The sequence below is a fragment of the Callithrix jacchus genome, chromosome 21 (genome assembly GCF_049354715.1).
Source record: "Callithrix jacchus isolate 240 chromosome 21, calJac240_pri, whole genome shotgun sequence".
NCBI lineage: Eukaryota > Metazoa > Chordata > Mammalia > Primates > Cebidae > Callithrix > Callithrix jacchus.
The window spans coordinates 44,557,325-44,579,700 of NC_133522.1; the positions used below are offsets into that span (position 1 = coordinate 44,557,325).

At 44.3% G+C, this 22,376-nt stretch overlaps 1 protein-coding gene across 3 annotated transcripts in view; it reads right to left on the reverse strand.

Annotated features, from left to right (window-relative positions):
* ERG (ETS transcription factor ERG) overlaps positions 1–14,748 on the reverse strand; it is a 281,372-nt gene extending 266,624 nt beyond the window's left edge. For 2 of the 3 annotated variants that reach the window (XM_008986692.5, XM_002761421.6), the window contains exon 1: positions 14,625–14,748. The gene's annotated coding sequence lies outside the window, so the exon portion shown is untranslated. Of the gene's footprint in view, positions 1–13,447; positions 13,565–14,624 lie in introns of those variants that run through there. The other variant, XM_035283369.3, reaches the window with a different exon arrangement.
* Between the last annotated feature and the right edge of the window lie 7,628 nt (positions 14,749–22,376).

A 22,376-nucleotide genomic window follows, 5' to 3' on the forward strand; every position in this document is an offset into this window, starting at 1 on the left:
TCCTCTTCTGCGTAAAGCACAGATATACCTAAATGCAGAGATATGTGTATGTGTAATGCACAGTACTAAAACAGTGTGTCCGTGGTATTACATTTCCATGTGAGGACGGACAGTTAGGGAAAAGAAATCAAAAAAGGCTTTTTGGGAGGTTGATCATGAAAAAAAGGTTGAAAAACACGAATTTAAGCTTAAAGGTAATTGCATTACAAAATGTCACTACTTCTTGATGGTTTTGGCACCAGTGCCTCAAGTGACACAGAAATACTAAGTTTGCTTTATTCTGATATGCTTAAAGCATCCTCAAAATTATTTCTATAAGTTGGGAATTGAAAGGTTTATATCACATTTACTCTTTAACAAACAAGTCACATACGTGTCACCTCCTATTTAAGAAGCCAAAGGGTATAAAGCAAAAGAAACGAAACCACTGAATAAATAAATAAATAAATAAACAGGAGAGAAATAAAGACCTGGCACTCTGACACAGGTGATTATATATAAAACAGCAACTTATTTTTAATGTCTAAAGATTTCCCAGGACATCTTTTCATTTCATGTAAAGGGTCCAATGCAGCAATCTTTGCCTTACAAATTACCAATAGACTTGTGCATTCCAGAAAGGAAGCATGCATTTCACGTTCTCAAATATATAATATGCAATTCTTTAAAATTTATTTTTTTTTTACTTGCTTGGAGCAAAGACTAGAAGCAAGTATTTAATCTTGCTTCCTTTGCCAGTGCAAACATAACTAATTCTGATCCTCATTTCCATTTCTTCCTTAATCTTTTTAAATCAGGGTTGGGCCAGCACTTATTCTCAATCTTTCGGAGAAGTAGCCTGTATTTCAAACAGGGCCGTGATGCTACTGCACGTCGTCCTGACCGGCGCTGCCCGGGTCCTTGCTGGAGAAAGAAACGGAGGCATTTTACTCACAGTCACAGAGCTTACGTATGCCAGCATCATAGAACGCAAAAATAACTTTGCAACAATCTGAAAGGATAATTTATGGAGTGTGGACAGTAAGTGGGGTATGTTTTCTGTCCTGAAAATCCCAGGTGAGGGCAGGCTTATGAATAATTGTCAAAAATCAGGGAGTCTGTGGAAATCCCCACTGTCTTATAAAGACTGCACCATGCTCATCGCATCTCCTATGGCTTCTGCCTCCTTCAAGGTTCCTTGGTCCTGACTCCTCATGGCAAGGGCCAAAAAACACAGGCACCTGCCTCCAGCAAATCCACTCCGATTCCCCCTCATTCCCAGACACAAATTTCCATGAAAACCAGACAGAGGACAGAAAGCAGGGGCAGGATATTCCAAAAGCACTTCAGATCTGCAGCCTGATTTCATTAGACTCGCTGGCTTGTTTCTTTAGGCCCTGGTGTGCTGACTGCAAGTGAAACTTCACTAAAGCTGACACTTCAGAACTGAGACTCAGAACACTTAAGGAAGGACGTGCCCAGAAGGAAGGGCTAGAAGCTCAGAGACAGCGAGGAAGGGGGCATTGCTCAGCGATGCTTAGATGCCTTTATGAGCTGACTCTACTGGAAGTCACTTGTCATGTCTCTGAATCCACCCACACATCCCTATAACATATGAAAGCTGTTCAGCCCAAAGGAAAAAAAAATCAACGGTTGTCATTAATCCCAGTTTAACTAAACACAACAGTTTCCAAGAGTACATTTCAGCCATTTCGTACCCGCAGACACCCAACCTGAGAAGCTGGTAGGGAATGGATGTTTTGGCACCACTGGGGGTGGAGGCAGGCAGCACCCAGGGGGTTTCTGTCTCTCCTGTTGCCCTGCAGCTGAGAGCCACACCCACGAGCTGACGAGGTATCGTTTGTCTGAAAGGTCTTCCTTGATGATGTGGCAAACTTCGAGGCCCAAGCACAGAAGCACCTGGACACCAACCCTTCCCTGCAAGCCACATGGCTGGTCGAAGGTTCTGGTTACCAGGGATGACACGCTTTTTCCGACAAGATTTTAAGCACATGTGGCTTACATCAATGGGGCCTCGTACTCATTCTGTGTTTAGACCACTTGCCTCGCACGTTCTCATATTTACACATGTTCACTGAATGTAACCTCAAGTGAATTATTTAAGAAGTCTTAATGTGCTTGAGACTTCTCAAATATAATTTAGACTTTAAATTAAATTTGTACTCTGATGGGAAACTGCAATGCTTGCATGCAGTTTACGGCACCAAGTGGACGCACAGGAGGCCTTGGAATAGAATTCAGTTACCTCGAAAGGACTCACATCTGGTGGCCCACCTTCCATGCAAGACGAAACAAGTTTCGACTACAAAATGCAGCTCACCGCCTGCATCTGAAAGCTGGGGAGCCTGCAGTACCTAAGATAAAGTCTGGCTTTTCCATTTGTCCTTAGATGACCCTACAGTGAAGCATTGCAACACACCAGAGATGCATAATTCTAGACACTAGAACACACTGCCACGCTCCTTGGTTTGCAGTTTGGGCTTTGGTTGGGTGTTTTAATAAACCACCACGTTCCTTCTCCTTTCATGTTTGGTTACCAATGACGGTGCTGCATTCGGTGTAAAATTCAATGCGGCGATTAGAGTCGAGAGAATCCACACTTATTTTATTTAGCAGTTTTTGTTTTATTTTATCTTTACAGAGAGCAGTGCCCACAGGGAAAAGTAAACCAGAACAAGAAAAGTGAAATTCCCTTATTATGCACTAGTGATAATGAAAGCAAACTTATCTGCAGGGAACCGCGGACCAGCCACAGACCAGCTACCGGAACCAAAAACAAATTTCCTATTCAGGAAAATGTGAATGAGTAAGAATCTGCTAGTGAAGTTTCTTGCTTTGCACAAAAATTAAATGAGAGCTTTCAGAGTAGCATAGGCTGGGCACAGTGGCTCACTCTTGTAATCCCAACACTTTGGGAAGCTGAGGTGGAAGGATTGCCTGAACTCAGCGGTTCGAGACCAGCCTGGCAACTTGGTGAAACCCTGTCTTTACTAAAAATATAAAAAATTAGCTGGGCATGGTGGCACACACCTGTAGTCCCTGCTACTTGGGAGGCTGAAGCATGAGAATCGCTTGAACCCAGGAGGCAGACGTTGCAGTGATCTGAGATCCTGCCACTGCACTCCAGCCTGGATAACAGAGTGAGACTCTGTCTCAAAAAATAAAAATTGTTTTTAAAAAGAAGTAGCTTAGTTAAAAGGGTAGAAGGTTACTCAATGACACATCACCTATAGTACATATCATACATTGATAATAAATGGCATGTGAGCACTATGGATTGACTTCAGAAGACTCGGCCATAAGCTTCAGTATTGCAAGAGAAGGGAAAGGGCTCTGTTATGTGCAACCTGCCGTGATCAAATTGTGTGACTATGTCTTTGCAAAGGTTAACTCTATAGCAATATATTTAGTGGATGCGCTTTCTTCCTCTGGGATGCTAGCACTTTAAGAATACCGTTCTTCAAAATAATCATTTGTATTACTCTCAAGATACATGCAAAATAAGAAATCTGTCACCAGGCTGGAATTATCTTTAAATAGAGGATATTCAAATAACATTTTTATGCATGAAGTTATCGCAGCATGATTCCAACAAAAGCCAAGCTATTTGTTACCAGGCACACAAAGTTTGGGTCTGAAAGTTGATATTTTATTTTGCCCTTTAAAAGCATGAAGTGACTCGACGGGAAATTATACATACATTTTCCCTCCAATGTAAAAACTGCAGGTTTAGTACCAAACATGTCACACTGGCATTCAATTTTCTATTGCTAGCCTATCTGGTTCCCTAGTGACATAAGGTCACAAAAATTCTACTCCTGTGGCCAAGTTACATAATAGATGTGTGGCTGCTCATTATATAAATTTGAATTCCTAAGCTATTCAAATAGACCTGTGCTATTCAGCATGGTGGCCACTAGCCACACGTGGCTACGGAGTCCTTGAAATATGACCAGTCCAGATGGAGAGGTGCTGTAGTATGAAGTACACAACGAGTTTTGAGGATTTCATTTAGAAAAAAATAAAGTTAAATATCTCATTAGTATTTTACACTGATTACATTTGAAATAATATTTTCAGCATGTGTTACATAAATTACATTATTAAAACTAATTTCACCTGTTTCCGTCTTTTCTAATGTGGCTACTAGAAGATTTAAAACTACCCCTGAGGTTCACGTTCTATTTCTTTTGCCCAGCACTGCTAGGACCTTCCATGGACTTTGGGACTTTGCCTCCACGTCACCGATTCCCTTCCGGTCACTTCTGTTTTTGTTTTTGTTTTGTTTTGTTTTTCCAGATGGTGTCTTGCTCTGTCACCCAGGCTGTAGTGCAGTGGCACAATCTCAGCTTACTGCAACCTCCACCTCCCAGGTTCAAGCAATTCTCCTGCCTCAGCCTCCCGAGTAGCTGGGATTACAGTCACCCACCACCACATCTGACTAATTTTTGCATTTTTAGTAGAGACAAGGTTTCACCATATTGGCCAGGCTGGTCTTGAACTCCTGACCTCATGATCTGCCCGCCTCAGGCTCCCAAAGTGCTGGGATTATAGGCATGAGCCACCGCACCCAGTTTCTGGTCACTTCTATAACAGGCCCCCTGATCTAACCAAGATAACTACATACAGCAGGGTCCTATGGGTGGATCCCAGAATCTGCCTGTCAGTTCTGATGCTGCACTGGCTCCCACTGTTGTGTGACTCCAGGCAAGGTGCCCAGCACTCCTGAGCCTCGCTTTGCTATTCTGGAAAATGAGGGCAATTAGAGCACCTCCTACAACCATCCACAGTGAGGACAGGTCTAGCAGCATGACTCCTGTGGCTATACCATCTGGTGAATGACTACCACCTGCCACCTTCCACAACACCACACCTCTCCCTTCCCTTCTATAAGATTGCTTTCTTCCCTACCTCTTAACTTCACACTTGAGATGCTGAAGTCGGTGTCCAATAGCCCAGAGGGTTGGGACAGCTTCCATACTGTGTGACACACCCTCAGGTAACACTTCCATCCTCCAAACATAGCAGCAAGCATGATTCACCCACCTTCCTGCCCAGTGCTATCTCCAGCATACCCACCAATCCAGATCCACCAGGTCAGAGCACAGCTCAAGGCTTCAGCCTTCGGGTAGTGTGCTCTGACCCTCTGATCTTCCTGTGGAATGGTGTAGATTGCTTTTTCATTGCGTGACTCTATTTTATGTTATTTATACTCCACCTTGTTCCGAAAAAGGGAATCAAAGTGATCTACAAGGATGTATGCAATATTCAGAAGCAAAATAAAAAATCAAGATGAAGCTCAGGGGAAACAAGGGCAAGAACAGAAACTTGAGCAAAGAATGCAGTGGCCCTCCAGGCAGGCCTCATTGGCTTACATATCTGCTGGAGCTGGGTTATTCACACGTCTCCAAGTAATGAAATCCAACCAAACACTCAGACAATGACTCCTGATGCTAAGGCTAAAAATGAAATCCTTCAATGATTCAACAAGAAAGAAGGACCTGTGTGATAGCAAGCATGCCCAAGAATGGCCCTACGGCAAACCCAGTACATTGCACAAGGCTGCCTCCCCCTAAGGAACATCCCCTTCATTGCCATACAGTCTAGAGCCCCGATCACTGCCATGCTGGCCCAGTTCAAGCAGGTGGTTCCCACTGAGGATGCCACCCTTGTGAGTGTGTGAACTCAGCTCCTTCAAGATTCCATGATGTGCACGTTTACCCCCTTTCTAGATTTCATGACACAAGCATTCATGCCTTTTCTAGATTCTACAGCAAGTATATTCACCCCCTTTCCAGATTCCATGATTTCCAGATTTCACATTCACCCCCCAGATCTAGATTCCATGGCATGCACATTCACCCACATTCTAGATTCCATGATGTAAATGCTCCCCTTCTTTCTAGATTCTGTGGTGTGAATGTCTGCCCCAATTCCAATTCGATGGCATTCTTGCTCGCCTCCCTCTCTAGATTCCATAGCATAGAAATTCATCCTCTTTCTGTATGTTGCCTCCTTGAAGGCATTCCCGGAGGTTTCTGCATAGTGTCTTGCGTGAAGTCTTGCACAAAACAGAAGGCAAAAACATAGACTAAATGGACAGCTTGCCATTTCACCATACAGCTTGTTGCTTCTAGCCTCTCTTCCTTTGCACATGCCTTTCCCGTGATCCGGAGCACCCCCTCTGCCGCTGGGGTCCTGCACCTTCACAACTTCAGTCAAATCTGACTGCCACTGATGTCTGCCTACTCAGCATTCCCTAAATTCTCAGGCATTCCACCTGTCCTGCATTGATTTCCACCTGTAGATATTTATCCTAAGGACACTACAGTTAGAATGTCCTTGCAAGGATGAATTCTCCTCCCTTCAACTAAACTTAGCTATTTGAAGTAAAAAGGGCAGTAGTTTTGTTTACATGTTAATACAACTCGTGGAAAAGAGAAAAATTCAAGCATGCCACTAATTGCTGAAGTCAGACAGACAGGTGGATAAGCAGGCTACACAGCAGAATGTTCTGGCTTCTCTCACTAAATTCACAGTTGTTTGTCTAATCTCCAGATGTGTCCAGTGTCTTAACAGTCGCTGTGTGACTCATACTCCCATCTCTTTTTTAGGGCCGTGCTCTCATTTAATAGATGCTCAATATATTTTAATTAAGACATGTATTTCCAGCTTGCTTAAGACAAATCAAGAAAAATCATTATCATTTATTGCTTAATTTTGCAAAGAAAAAGTTTATATTGATGCTAAATGCATTTACAAATGGCTCTTAATGTACAAACAAATGCAGCCCTTACTGTGGGTTACACTTACCTATGAAATCATCTTACTGACTTCCCTTCGGTTTTACAATTTGGTTACAGGGTACTTAGAAGAAACTGCCCTTGTGGGACATTCTGTTTAATCACTTGTATTTATTTTTGCAGTTTTGTATTTTGAAAACTGCAAAAATAAATTCAGTTTCATTAATAGATATTAGATCTTCAGAACTGATGCTATTTCAGTTATAAAATCCTATTACTGACTGGGCATGGTGGCTCAGGCCTATAATCCCAGCACTTTAGGAGGCCGACGCAGGCAGATCACCTGAGGTCAAGAGTTTGAGACCAGCCTGGCCAACATGACAAAACCCCGTCTCCACCAAAAAATACAAAAACTATCCCGGCCTGTTGGTGGGTGCCTGTAGTCCCAGCTACTTGGGAGACCGAGGCAGGAGATCGTTTGCACCCGGGAGGCGGAGGCTGCAGTGAGCTGAGATTGCACCATTGCACTCCAGCCTGGGTGACAGAACAAGACTCCACCTCAAAAACTACACAAATAAATAAATAAATAAAATCCTTTTACTCTGATACCTCAATAGTAATCAATAATATTCCTCTCTGTTTTAATGTCAGGGCCTTTAGGTTTCAGAATTGGGGGTAAATACTGGCAACATGCTGATCTAACATCTCTTCTCCAGAAAAGTCTCCCTAGATTTTATTTTTATTGTCACTATTTCTATTTTAAAACTCTGTAGTGAAGTAAGTTTTACTGCCAGGGTCAAATAGACTAGAAAATACTGTTCAACACCGAAGAAGCAATTTTTCCCTCCACTTTTGCTTATTCTGTCCTCTTGCTGCCATATCTTGCACTGCAGAAAAAGCAAGCCTTGCACAAGGCAAGTTTAAACTTCGTGCAATTATAGACCCAGATTTGTAAATCTGGCATCAGGCTCACATCAGCTTTGTGAGGCTGGATGCAATTTCAATGAGAATCCATTCAACATATGAAATCTTCTTCGAACGTTTCTCAATTGGCACTTGGTTTCTTTTCAAAATGTTTTTACCTCATTTCCTAATAAAAGAAATCTCAGCTTTCTGATACATTTAATTAAAAACTTTTATATTGAGACTGTAAATGTGAGTGGTTTCTGTTTCAAAACATTGCATTTTACTAGCACATGCTTCACTTATTATTTATTTATACTCTGCTTAGATCTCTGCATTTCCCATGTAAAATTCCTGAAATGCACCTCCTTCAGTGCTGAGGTCTGAAGTTTTCCCTTCCTAAGCATTGCCACAGTCATCCCCTCTTCCTCCCACAGGACCCTCATAAGAGCTTCTTTCAGTCCCTCCTCTGAACCCTGAGACCCCCATTCACTCTCATGTCAAGCAGAATTCCAAGCCTCTGCTGCACACACAGGCGGGTCCAAGGAGGTATCCCGTGTTTCTGAAATTCCTTCCTTGCCTGTGCCAAAGCTTCCCAATTCTCCCAAGAGTCCTCATTTTAAGAACACAGCATTGTGCTAGCTTTCAGCATTTCCCTCCATACACTGTATGGACAACCAGCTTGATTGCTAGGGAATTCACCTTGCTATCCCGCTTCTCAGCATTTAGCAATGTGTATGGAATGCACTTGGCCCCATTCAGATTGATTGTGTGTGAAGGGTGACATCTGACTATGAACAACCAAAAAGAACCATTTAATCAGGACAAATTCCCTTCGAGCTTATTAAGACTTGAGTGTGGATTTCTTTCTTCTTCTTCTTTTTTTTTTTTTTTTTTTTTTTTTTTGAGATGGTCTCGTTCTTGTTGCCCAGGCTGGAGTGCAGTGGTGCAATCTTGTCTCACTGCAACCTGTGCCTTCCAGGTTCAAGCAATTCTCCTGCCTCAGCCTCCTAAGTAGCTGGGATTATAGGCACGTATCACCATGCCCAGCTAATTGAGTGTGGATTTTTAAAATGTCAGCAGCACCATCGCTGTAACCATGAAACAGTTAAGTGGTCATGGTTTTAAGAAGTGCAGTTTTGGGGGACAAAAACATGACCAACAGACTCTATCTCAGCATCCAATTCTTAAATTAGTTAATACAAACTTGGGCCCCACTTTCCAGTAGAGGCACAGCTCTAAGTAAAGGCTGATACCCACCTCTGCCCATTCGAACTATTTGGTGAACAGGGCAAATGGGAGAAATTGTAGGTAGTACTGCAGAATCCGCCTGCCTGGGAGAATGGGGTTTCCATGAAATAAAGCTTCAAGGTCCCCAGATGCCAGGGCTCTCTCCCTCCCCTACTCTTCAATGCAGCCCCCGCCAACCCACATGTGATGAGAAACCATTGCCCATGCAGAGGCCCCAGTGGCAGGCAAGGGCAGGTCTGTGGATGAAAGGGAGGAATATTGCAAAGAGGTTTCTGTTTCTGGCTGGAGGGGGGTTCCAGGGAGGGCAGCGAGGTCCAGGCTCCAAAGCTGGCAGCCGCCCCTACAGATGAAAAGTTCCAATAGCAGGACCCATGAAGGGACACAGTGGGGCTTGTCCCATGTCATTGGGCCATCGAGACCTTAGGGACTGCCTGGATTTCGGGAATTCATATCTGCAAACCAAGAAAGAACAGCACGTTTCCGTTGCCAATTCCAATCAATTTATTAAATTAAGGCAATAGGTAACTAACAGATTTACTAAGATCTTGGGTTTTTCTTACTGTCCATCTTGGTTCAGATGAAAAGATTCACACCACCAGCTAATCTGATTCCAGATAATACCTCCCTGCCAGGCATGCAGAAAACCATGCACGCTCCAATTTAGTCTTTCTTTTACTTTCCAACTTCAAGTACTTTAGTGAGACCCAAGAATGCATAGCCCACCATTTCCACCCAGTTATAAAGAAAATTAATCTTTCCACCAATAGCAGAGAATCACTCAATGGAAATAGAACCATAGTACATCATTAAATAAAGCTTCGCTCCTTTGCTCCCCTGCACTCAAAACTGAGGTGCAAATGCATTTCTACACTTTCAAATGCACATTTGGAAACTTTTGCTGAACGCTTACACCAAGTAAAAATAAAGGTTTCCTATTTTGTAAAAGTCATTCTATATGTGCCTGTTTTCTTTCCTATTCCTTAGAGGGCTGCCTTTTCCCCCTGGAGTATATTTTGCAGGGGGAATAATTATTGCAATAATGTTATCCCAAAAGGGATCACGTATAAGACAAAAGCAGGTATAAAAATAGCATTCCCACTAAAACAATTCTAAATCATAGATTAGGCTTTAAAAGGAGGCAGCTAGAAATCTAGGTTTGAAAAGCCTTTGGACACACTAAAGATTTGTCCCAGATCACATCTGACGTCTATTTCTCTAGGATCATAATAAAAGGAGCAATAAATTAATTCAAATGGCCTATTTTGCACACTTGAAGAATATTTCTATTGTCACATAGAGCCATTCTGAATAGGACAGAGTCACATAATGAAACTTCCTTTGTACATTCTTCTGAACACGCACTCAAGATAACCAAACCCCTTACTTTCACTGTAAAATTACTGTTTCTCATTTGCAATCAGAATCTCCCAGATTATGACATGTGACCCTAAAAATAGGAGAACTTAAAAGTTAGTTTAAATCTAAAACTTAGACCCAGAGCTCCATTTTTAGACACACCCTTTAATTTCTTGGTGTTGTCTACATTTTACTTAAACTTAAATTTAGCAAAGTAATTTTAGCTCACCCTCCTTCACTACCTTCGCTAGACTTTGCAAGGTTACAAACACGAAGCATTCAAGCCTCTCTCTTTTTAATATGAAAATGTTTTAAATAAAAGATAAAGTGAAAAGAAGAGGATCTCTTTTAACTTTAACTTTTTTAGCTATGTTGAAGAGCTGGTTCAGGTGACAGCCCAGCCATTGGAAAACTGTTCTTGTTTGTTTACAAAATAACTGCTTTCAATCAATCACTGTGACAAGTCTGTACCTGACAATGCATCATGTACAGCTAATTAACTGTCCCCTAATAAGGGTGTGGGAAATACCAGGGAGAATGCTATTATGCAAGGAACAGCAACAAGATGGAGGGGTGGCTGGTCACTGCCACGCAGGAGCAACCCCAGGTATCACAGTGATTTTCAGAGTTTTCAAAAAGCCCCTACTCAAATCACTGCCACCAAGTATCATAATCTTCGGAAACTGCACCCCAAAAGATCTGAACGTCTGTCACATCAGCCTATTTTCGTACAAATGTTGCTCCTAAGATTCAAATTCAAGGTGTAGAACATTAAACAATAGCTGTATTGTGAAAGACCATGCTCCCTGGGAAAGCCCAAGAATCCTTACACATTGGGGAAAGAAAAAAGAACTCCTTTGCCATACTCCTCATCTCTGGAAAACTGCCTCAGACACAAAGGGTAAAGAAGCAAAGAGGTGACAAAGAGACCTGCATTGGGAGAGATCAGCTCTCAACTTAAACTGAGAAATGACTTGCAGCATCATAGAGCTGGGATTGTATACCTTGACCAAACTGCCTCCCAGACTCCATAAGTCACATTAGAAATGTAGGTATCTCTGTGTCAACACCTTCTGAATGGAGTTCCATGAAATAACAGGCAACACAGACATTTATTCACCATGACAATGTCTCCCCACCACGCCACAGCCCATGACTGGAGCTCACTTGCAGTCGGTTTTTGCCTGGGAATAGGAAACGACTTCAGAAACACTAGCTCTTCTGTTTCGAGAAGAAGAAATCCCCCCTTTTATTTATTTTTTGTTTAAAGATAGCAAGAAAAACAATCAAAGCTAATATTAACTTTAGAAAAAAAAGTGTTGAAAGTTTCCTATTAACCTACTTACAATATGAGAAACATTTAAAATATATATAACATCTAAGATTGTGGAATAGTAAGTAAGTTACAAACTCCTTTTGACATCTTTCAGAGATGCTTTCCTTCTTTCTTACATATCTGGTATTCCATTGGGATCTTAGGTCTTACAACAAATAAAATATCTGATTTTGTAAGATTACAAAATTCAACAAGGTTTTTCTTTAATATCAAAGCAAAACGTGGAAAGTGGAGGGGGAATGTACATATGCAGCTGTGCATGCAACTGCCTTACATGATCCCTTCAACGGTAAATGCTAATTTTCTAAATTTTAGCTAAAGGATTCGAATAAGATTAAATCACCAATAATTCCTCATGAAATAACAGATAAATGTGAAATAATGTACTACGATTCTACTCTAAAATTGTTTACATAGAATGAAGTAATTATAAAATGTTACAAAAGAGAAGAAACTGAAATTATACGTGCTACTGGAATTACATATTCCTTAACAAATGTCTCAAGATAGATTACCCAATTGCCAATTTGGTGTAATTTCCAAAAGCCATTGACCCAAACCGAAGCTAGGATTCCCAAAAGGCAAATAGCATTTGTGACGTGTGTGGCTCCTTTGTTAGACCTGGTATCATCAGCCACAAGTTTGCATAGCTCACCCTGATTCTGCTAGAATTACAATTTCAATGGTGTAATTAGCTTATTAACAATTTGGCACACGGTGAATTAATTTACATGGTTGGGTTTTTCACAACATCTGTTGCCTGAGCCTCCTACGGTTGAAGGCTAAGAGCTCTGCCCTGCTCTGGGAGCTGGCACCGGCCGATGCCTGGCAGAACAGGGGTTAACTTGAGAGACTGTGACAGTTCTCCCTTCAGGGGCTCTAAACTACTTGGAAAGAATGGAAAACAGTCCAAAATAGTCCCAAAGGTAAACAAACTCTGCCCTATGGCTGTCCTTCAGGGAAGAATAAAATGTATTTTTATTCACATTGAAAGTTTTCCGAACTACAAAAGCTATGGAGACATGTACAGTGTGAAACCTGTAGCACATAGGAACATGTTATTTTGAAGGATAAAAGAAATTATGTTTAGATCAACGAAAAGTTGTATTAAATACACATCGCCATTGAAATTGTTTATTTTATTGGGCAGTTTAGTCTGCTGTTAATAACAGCATTTGTCTTGTACTTGAAAGATAATATCTCTGTGCATCTATGCAACATATCATAGCAATAAACGGATGATGTATTTCAGACAGAAAGCAGGAAAGGCTAGCTGATAAAATATAGGCTACATTTTTGTTAACGTGCCAAGTTTTGCAACTACGGTGGTAAACTGGAAGCAAATAAACACAACCGCTGCAGGCTGAGGAACGCAAAGGTGAAAAGACAGAGTGGGAGAAGAAAGGGACCGCTCCTGGAACTGAGAGCCGCTCCCAGAGCCGGTGTTGCCGCGCGTGCCAGAGGGCGCCGTCGAGGGTCATTCCACCACCGGGACCAGCGGACAGTGACAGCCCAGCCTCACACCTGGTCCCACTTTCGGCCAAGCGTGAGCTTTATAGTTCAACCCTGATTGCCATTCCAGACAAGGACAAATAACCTCTTGCCCAGGACCCCAGATGAAGTCCCGGCGGCGTGCTCCCCTGGCCCTTGTCAATTTCGGGGTGTCCCTCCTCTCCATCCGCAACCGACTGCACACGCCTACTGGGGACCCCGCACTGGCGTTGCACGCCCCACCTGTCTGGGCGCCGTCGGAAGGGCCCTGCGGAGCGCGCCCCTCGGGCCACCCCGCTGCCGTCGTCCCCGCAGCCGACGTCTTCAGCTCGGGGCCGGGACAGGGCGCGTGGGGCGCGAGACTTACCGAGACGCTGGCGCCGCCGTCGGGGGAGGGCGTTTCCTGCACGTGTCTGCCCGCGCGCGTGCCTTGGCCTTGCGCGCCGAGCCGGGTCGCACTAACTCCCTAGGCGCCGACGGGCTCAGCCCATGGTGCGGGCGCCCGGCTAAGGGAGGCTCCGGCTCCCGCCAATCGCGGAGAAGGGCAGCGCCCCGACGCGCGACTTGAGAACCAGGAGTGCGCGCCGGGGGCGGGGCGGGGGGGGCGTGGGCGGGAGTGCACGCGCGTGGCCAGGGGGGCGTGGGTGCGAGCGCGCAAGAGTGTCCGAGTGCGCGCGTGTCCGTGTACGCGTGGGGGTGGGGTGCGCGCGTGTCCGTGTGCGCGTGGGGGTGGGGTGCGCGCGTGTCCGTGTGCGCGTGGGGGTGGGGTGCGCGCGTGTCTTCGGGACCGGGAGCGCGGTCGACGCGAGCGTATTTGGACACTACTCGCCCTGCCTGCTCGGGTTTAAGACGCTGCTGTAGGCTCCCGCGAGGAAGAAAGAGGAGGAGGAGGAGGAAGAGGAGGAGGCGGAGGAGGAGGAAGAGGAGGAGGCGGAGGAGCAGAGGCTGGGACGGCGGGAGGAGAGAGTCCGGCCCCATAGGAAAGGAACCCAGGACGCGACCACTGGAGGGGCGAGGGGCGAGGAGCGCGGAGAGGACCAGTGGGGAGGAGAGGAGGGTAGGGGGAGGTGCTGGCGGGGAGCTCCTCCAACTCCGGGTCGCCGTTAGTGAGAGTGAAATTTTTCCAGGCTCAGTGAAAACCGTTACAAACATGGAAAATAGTAAAAGTGAAAACGGTTGCGACACTAGACTTTTATGAAATGCCCGCGGACTGCCCTCGATGCGGATCGGAATTGGGACGGCGTCGCGCGGAGCTTTGGGGAGGAGACGCGTGGTGCCCGCGCGTCGCGGGCTGTGATGGGACCGCGGTCGGTCGTGGGAGGAGCCGGATGCGGCCGCCGGGACGCGGGGATGCCTAGGGGAGCGCGGCCTGACCTGACCGACGCGCGCGGTGACAGCCGCCCTCGGGAGACAACTGCGCCTGGGAGAAGCAGCCTCCAAAGGGTGCAGCGGGCAGGCTCGGCTCTCCGCCTCCGGGCGCGGGGCTAAGGCCACTCCGGATGTTTTCCTTTCTACGCGAATTCCGACGTGGACATCCGGCTTACCTGAGCGCAGCTCCTCTTCACTCATGTCCCGCGGGGGCTGTCACGACCGCCCCAGAGCGATCTCTAGGAACCCGTTCCGGAGCGATCTCTTGCACACTCTCCCCATTCCGACCAAGTGAAAACTACCCATGTCCCTCCCTCTCCAAACTTTAACAGCCAAGAATTTCAGCAAACAGCCAGAAAGAAAGCTAAGTTCCCCCCCTCCCCTGCCACCTCCACCCCAAGGGAAGGGAGGGAATAAGCACTCCTTTAATTCGAAAAATAATAATTAAAACTCCCTCAACTTTTAAGGCCGAGCAACATAATCTATTAATTGGTCGCTATTAACATGCAGTTTTATTGACCAGAGCACACAGAAGTCTGATTGTGAGGGAGGAGTGTTTTCAATGAAAGTGGAGTTATTTTAGCTGCAGACGTGTTTACATTTCTGTGGTTTAGTCTATAACTTTCTCTTTTTCTTGCTTCAGAATTCTGCTCCATGAAGCAAAGCCCTTAGCTCCCAGACATTCCAAAAAGTCTGCCAAAATAATAGAAAAAAAGAGAGAGAGGGAAGAAAAAACAGAGGGAGACCCCCAAGTCTGGGTCAGGCTCAGGGTTGGATGTGGGCAGGGTGAGTGTGCCCCCTCCCCACGCACTTTCCAGTTAGGAAAAAAAAAAAGGCTTCAAGGCTCCATTTCCTGTTTGCTGGGGGACAAAAATAAAATGGACCTGAGCAACTGAGTTTAGAAACTGCCTTTTCCAGTACCTATAGGTTCTGACAGGATCTTTAACCCTGCAGATGCCAAAATGGGCTCATTAAAATTTGAGCCCCTAGCCAAGGAAGCTTCTCCCCTGTTAAGGCGGACAGCCTTCGTGAGACTACAGATGCATTCCTAGGAAATGTCTTGAACAAACAGGCACACCATGGTAGTTGGAATACAAGCCCACCTCTCCGTAGGTGGCCAAGAAAAGATACCAATACAAATAAGTATTGAAAACAGATTCCATTTCTGACAAGCATGGATCCTTTTTCCCTCTGAGCTACAAGGAACAGAATGCACATTTAAAGGTGGGTATTTAGTAATAGGGTCTCGTCACTTTGTACAGTCTGTGCTTGAATCGTCATTTGCAAAGTCGATTTCATTTCCTTTGGTAGTGAATGTGCTCACTAGTCACACGGAAGTCCCCATACTGCAGTTCGCATGGTCTTAAAATCTTAAAAAATATTTGATCTGACTCTCTCCTTAACTACCAAACACATATTTTGGTTCCTGTTCTCTCTACTTATTCTCCAAATATTCCAGATCCAAGATATTTCACTGAATTTTGAAATCTTCCAGTTAGCCACTAATTTTCAAATCTCACCATAGTGAACCCTTAACATCTAGGGAAATGCTTTGAAGTAAACAGGTTCTGAACCTGTTCAATGAAATTAGTAGCCCACAGGCCAATGACTCTGCTTTTTAATACTTTTTAATACGCTGCCATTTCTCAATCATCATCACTGGCACTGAATATTATCACATTATAGAACAATGCTGAAAACAGTATGCGTGCTGATGAACAAAATAACGTTTAACGCTTTAAGAATAATGAACAGCACTTTAATAGTAGAAGGAACATGATTTCAAAATGAGCTCAGAAAAACCCCAATATTTGAAACAATGCGGTCTGTGACTCTCCCTCACTACATCTTCAGTCCCCCCGCCAAAAAAAAAACACTACCGAGTAAGAGACGAGAGAGAGAGAGAGAGAGAGAGAGAGAGAGAGAGAGAGAGAGAGAATTTGTTAAAAGATGGAAGACACATACTGAGCCCATTCATAAAATGTGGGTCATTAACCTTGAAGAATCTCAGTATCCAGAATCCTAGAGTTTTGCACTGGTCTTAGGACAGCATCTCCAACTGATTGCATCTTGTGCTTACAGTTAGGAAGTTCTTTCTGTTGTCCAATCTAATCCCTGCCTGTGACCACAGGCAGCCCTTTAGTCTGCTTCACGATTTAGGTCAAATGGGAGGAAATCCGTTTCAATGAATTAAATCAATTAAGTTAACCTGAAAGGCCCTAAGAACATAAGTAAGAGACAACTTCACTTTCTGTTCTGTAGAACAAACATCATAATTCTAATTAAAATGTCATTTAAAAGAAAAGTTTTTTATAAAAACACCACTTGACATGTTCCATAAGAATTAGTATTTTAAAGTATTTTATAAATGAGATGGTCTTCTTTTTATATAAAGTTTTGTGGTCGACCTAATTCATTTTAAAATCCCTTTTATCCAAAAGATGTTTTGGATTAAATTAAGTATTTGTTACTGGATAATGTCAAGCTCCTTTTCAATGAAATGTCCTGCATTGGGTTGTCACACCTGTTAAATATAACCCTCCTTTTCTTTTGATATTCTGAGAAGGGCTTTAAAAGGTTTTCATCCCTCAATATGGAGATTTAATTGCTTTACCTATAATAAAAATAATCCCTATAAAATTCAGATTGTGGATATTTCAAAGCTGAAAGAACTATTGGATTGGGATGTAAAGGTTGCAGTTCAAAAAGTCTTCCACTTTTAATATAACATGCGTGGTGTTATGAGTTATAAAATCCTGGTTATCATTTTGGAAGGTCTGGTTTTTGTTGTCCTTGCATGGAGTGTCTTTGAGCTTACTTTATGGCTTAGCAGTTCTGCCTGTGCATGTGTTAAATATGGAAAGGGTAGCATATCCCTCTACAGTAAATGCTCACAAGGGAGGAAGTCTCCGATTCTGTTTTGAAGGAGGTACTGCAGTGAGATTCCTCACATTGACCCATTCACATCTTTGGTGAGCTCAAATCTGGCTTGAAGCCATGCTGAAGACGGTCATGGTTTGAGAAAGGAGATTGCTCGCAGGCTTCAGCCACTGTCAGGCACCTGAGCCCTACTCCACAGTCTCCACCCAATCACCTGCGACCTTCTTTTCATCATGTAAATGAGTCCATCAGGGCAGAAGCTTAGGAGTCATCAGAGGCCCCTGTTCTGTCCCATTCCTAGTTCCACTTTCCCTTATAGCAAATGATTAGAACACACTTAAGCAACCAAGACACAGAGCAATGGGAATAAGTGTCAGAACACAACAGGTGAGGGGTCCAAATGGGGCATCCCTGGGTCCCTCTCTCCCCCACTACTCTCGCTCATTCCCCAATTTCCATCACTGACTATTACGGAACAGGACAGATGTGTATCTTCTCTTAGGAGAGTCTCTAACCTACTATACAAGCATTACTATTATCTTTTATTACTTGTTGCTAAGAAGTCAGTTTTAAGTGTTCTCTATCCTTCCAGACAAACTAATTTCATGCAACACTCTCACCCTCTGAAGCACTTTTTTAATCTATGTCAGATGCAGTTTAAGTCTTTAGTACACACAGCAGTTCTCAATAACACGTGGTGACCACAAACTGCTCCGTAAAATTGCATAATGCATAATTCCTATCAACTTGCATAACACACAGAATAAGTTGATATGAAACACATTGTACATCTGTCAATGAGCTTCGGTGACAAAGGTTATACAAAACAAGTCAGGAGACTCTATTTGTATTTTTAAAGTGGAATTACATAGAGTACAACAAGAGATTTGCTCCAGCTTTTCTGACGATTATACTTAGGCAATTCAGTTTTGAACTTCGTATACTGTGACACTAAATCTATCACGAACAATTTTGTCATGTATATTTTCATAACATGATTACTCATGAAGGTAAAATAGTTGCAATTTTAGAAAATTGAGACAATTTCTTCTCAGTGAATTTTTGGATCGATAAAGTCACTAGCTGATATGATTTTGTTGTGTCCCCACCCAAATCTCCCAGAATTCCTACATGTTGTGGGAGGGACCCCAGGGAAGGTAACTGAATCATGGGGGCCAGTCTTTCCTGTGCTATTCTTGTGATAGTGAATACGTCTCACTAGATCTGATGGGTTTATCCGGAGTTTCCGCTTTTGCTTCTTCCTTATTTTTCTCTTGTTGCTGCCATGTAAGAAGTGCCTTTCACCTTCCGCCATGAATCTGAGGCCTTCTCAGCCATGTGGAACTGTAAGTCCAATTAAACTTCTTTTCCTTCCCAGTGTCAGATATGTCTTTAGCAGCAGCATGAAAACAGAATAATACAATAAATAGCATAACAGTACATCAATACAAATATAAGCGATATCTTAAGTTCTCTTTTGTATCCTAGAATAGTACATTAGGATTATTGGATGACCTGGTACAATTTAAATGGGTAAAAAGTCCATCACAGATATAATGCGCCAGCAATTATTAGGAATGCATGTGACCAGGGATCCAGCACTTAGCAGCCACATAACTTTGGGCAAGTCATAACCACTTGGTTGAAGCCTCAATTCTCTTTTTTATTTATTAACTGAGGCTGTCGAGGTTGATGACCTCAAATACACTAAGCACAGGACCTTCCAGGGAAGAACTTGGGTTATTCATCTTCGTCTCTACTCTTTGGTGTAATGACCGACTGATTAAAGGGGAACCTGTTGGTAATTTACTTCTCTTTGATAAGCCCTTACGTACACAGTTCTTGCTTTTCTGCAGCAAGAGGTGTGCCTTCCTGGGATGGGTTCTGCCAGCTTTGCATCCTATATCCACCTGGTGTGGGTGGAGAACTGCAGTTTATACAGCAGCAGTTTCTGGGCCCTACCTCCACATTGAAACCACTCTGATGATAATGCTTCAAAACTATTGCCATCATCTGGGTGTCATCTCAACCCAGTGGATCAGAATCTCAAGGGACAGGGAGACCATGGCACAGACAGATACATTTGAAACTCCCCCAGGTAGCTGAAATGGACTTCCAGGATAGTGGGTTATAGCGGTTGACATGATAGCCATTAAGTGAATGATGAAGGAATTCCAGAAGCTTCATCTTATCAGACATCTCTGGGAAAGCATATTGTTGAAATGAACCTCTGGCAGGGCACCGTGGCTCAAACATGTAATCCCAGTGCTTTGGGAGGCCAAGGTGGAAGGGGCTCAAGAGCAACCTGAGAAACATGGCAAAACCCCATCTATACAAAAATTTAAAAAGTAGGCATGGTGATGCACAGCTGTGGCCCTAGCTACTGGGAAGGCTGAGGCAGGAAGATAGCTTGAGCCAATGAGCTGAAAAATGTAGTGAGCAACTGTGATCATGCCACTACACTCAGCCTAGGTGATAGAACAAGACCCTGTCTCTTTAAAAAAAAAAAAGCTTCCTACTCCCACAACAGCTGGAGTCCACTCTTCCATTGCTAGTGTCATTCTTCATGCGGTCACAAAGTCTTGGATACTTGGAGTCCCTTCCTCATTTTGTCCCCTTGTCCTGGAATGTCTGTCCTTCCAATCCTTACCATAGCAGATGTCATTGATTTGGATCTACCATTTACAAAGCACTTACATGCATTATTTGCCCTCGGGACAGACATGCATGTAAGTGCTTCGTAAATGCTCATCAGTCACCTTGTGCAGGAGTGACAAGGTGGAAACTTGTCACAAGTTTGCACAAGACTCAAAACCCAAGCCTTTGAGTCTTCCCTTTGTGACCAGCTCACCACCCTCCCTTACCCAAGGTCTCTCTCTGGGTACCTCCCTGCCAGCCCTGAGCCTAATTTAATTCCCATCCCCCAGCACTCCTTCCTACCTCCGAGACAGCACTTACTTCTCCTACCTTCGTCATCCACGGATTGGAACTGTCTGCATCTTTCCCTTCCCTTTTACACATCAGCTCCTTGAGGTAACCTTAGTTCCCCTTGACTAATTGAAGGGGATTCTAGAACCACTCACTTGCCCCATTGCTAAATGGTCACCATAGGCCATGTTGACCCCGCAGCTCCTGTGAACACCCCCTTCTGTCTATTTCCAGGGCCCATTTGCCTCATTCAAGGTTTTATAACCTCACACCTGGCCGCTGAGGCGGTCTTCTAACTGCCCAGCTGGCCACTGGTATCTGCCTGCACCAAGTCACCCTGCACTACAGCAAGTACCATCACGCGGTCTTAGAAACCTTCAGAAACGTCTCCTGCCTTGCTGAGTAGATTGCAGATATATTTGCTAGGTGTCACAGGATGAGGATTAGAAAACTGTGAGCGTACGTCTTCACTTTTGCCTTGCAAAGGGCAAGCTCTTCACCAGGGACAACCTTTGATGTCTGCCTATCTGCCTGGAGGAGAAGGGGAGATTAGGATTTGTTACAGAAGAAATTCAAGGTGCAAGGTGGGATTATGGAGCAGAACAGGAGCTGCATGTCTTTAAGGCTCTGCGCTCAGCACCTCCCCGGCCTGGAGCATCCACTCAGGGAGTGCACTGACAGTGTGGATAAAAAGAGAATCCTGTGTGCCATTAAGATGGAGTGGGAGAGAGAATAATAAAGGGGAAAGCTCGCTCTTTCTAAAGCCCATGAATTGTGGGGAGAGATAAAGGAAGGAGTTATAAGAAAGTCTGGGTCCCTACTGTCTTCTCTGGCTTCTGCCCAGAGCCAGGGGGCAGATGAGGCCAACACCCAGGACAGAGTGAGTTCTTTACCCAGACCCTAATGAGGACCCTCGAAGTTCTTGAGCTCCAGAACCTAGGGTGGTGGAGAGGGGCCTGGGTGTTCCTCTGTGGTGTAGATTCTGAGCGGAGAGTCCAGGCGCCTGCTGCAGTGAGGGAAGGTCACAGTGAACCTTGGAAATTGGCCTCTGGTCTTGCAGGCTGGGTAAAGGGTGTGGCTGAGTCTGGTGTAGAACAGCCGGCAGGCACTGAGGGAAGGCCAGGTGGCCAGCAGGTGCCAAGACAGGCCCTGGACAATAAGTTCCCCCAGCCGCGGGCTTCAGCCACATATGCCAGCCCAGCAAGAGGAACCCAGAGGATAAGGGACTTTCCCCAGAAACCCAAAGGCACTATGCCGAGGACCTCCATTTTTCCAGAAGACCTGTGCTACTCCAAGTGTGGATCAGGAAGAGTCTGAGAAATGTGTTACCAGTTTCAACAAAACAAGTCCAGAAACTGAGGTAAGTGTGTAGAAACGTCTACAGCTATCTAACTGAGTATTTTCTTGTCTGTTCAACCTAATAAAACTTGAACTTGGATTCTGTGTGTCTTTTTGATTTCCTTTTTTCTAGTAACTGATTTTTCTCATGCCTTACAAAGTATCCATCAGCACCATACTGAACATTTGAAAACAAACAAACAAACAAATTGGTTTTTTTATCTTGGAGTTTGAGAAGCGTTGCCATAAACCACAGCAAGCCCACAGGCCCCGGCACCATGTTGGAAAGAGACCCAAGCAAAGAGTTATGGACAAAGCATTTTATCCAAGGGAGGCCTGGCCCTGCATAGAGACTGTACTGGATCAGGCTTAAAGCTTTGACCACGTCTGGGAATAAAGCTAGTATTTTTCCTGCTAACCAGCAGGTGGGGCACAGGAGGAAGCTCAGATTGAAACGATGACCCTTTCTCTGCACACACAGTTGTGGTGTGAATTAAGGTTTGTAACTCCTGTATGTGGGTATCTGGGTCTTCTACAATCTGGGTCCAGGTTTTCTTTCTAATTAAACACCCATCGCTTTCTTACATGAATCTCCATATGCCCAGGATTCTCTCCCCAGTCCTTCCTGAGCCTACACAGCCTACCATTCTTGCACACCGTCAGAAGGATGCTCCATCTTAACAAATGTCTGTTGATTTCTTGGCCTTTGGCATCACATTCTAAGCCTCGGGCACCAGTGTTTGACCCAACTCACCTCCTAGTGCTGACATATGACCAACATA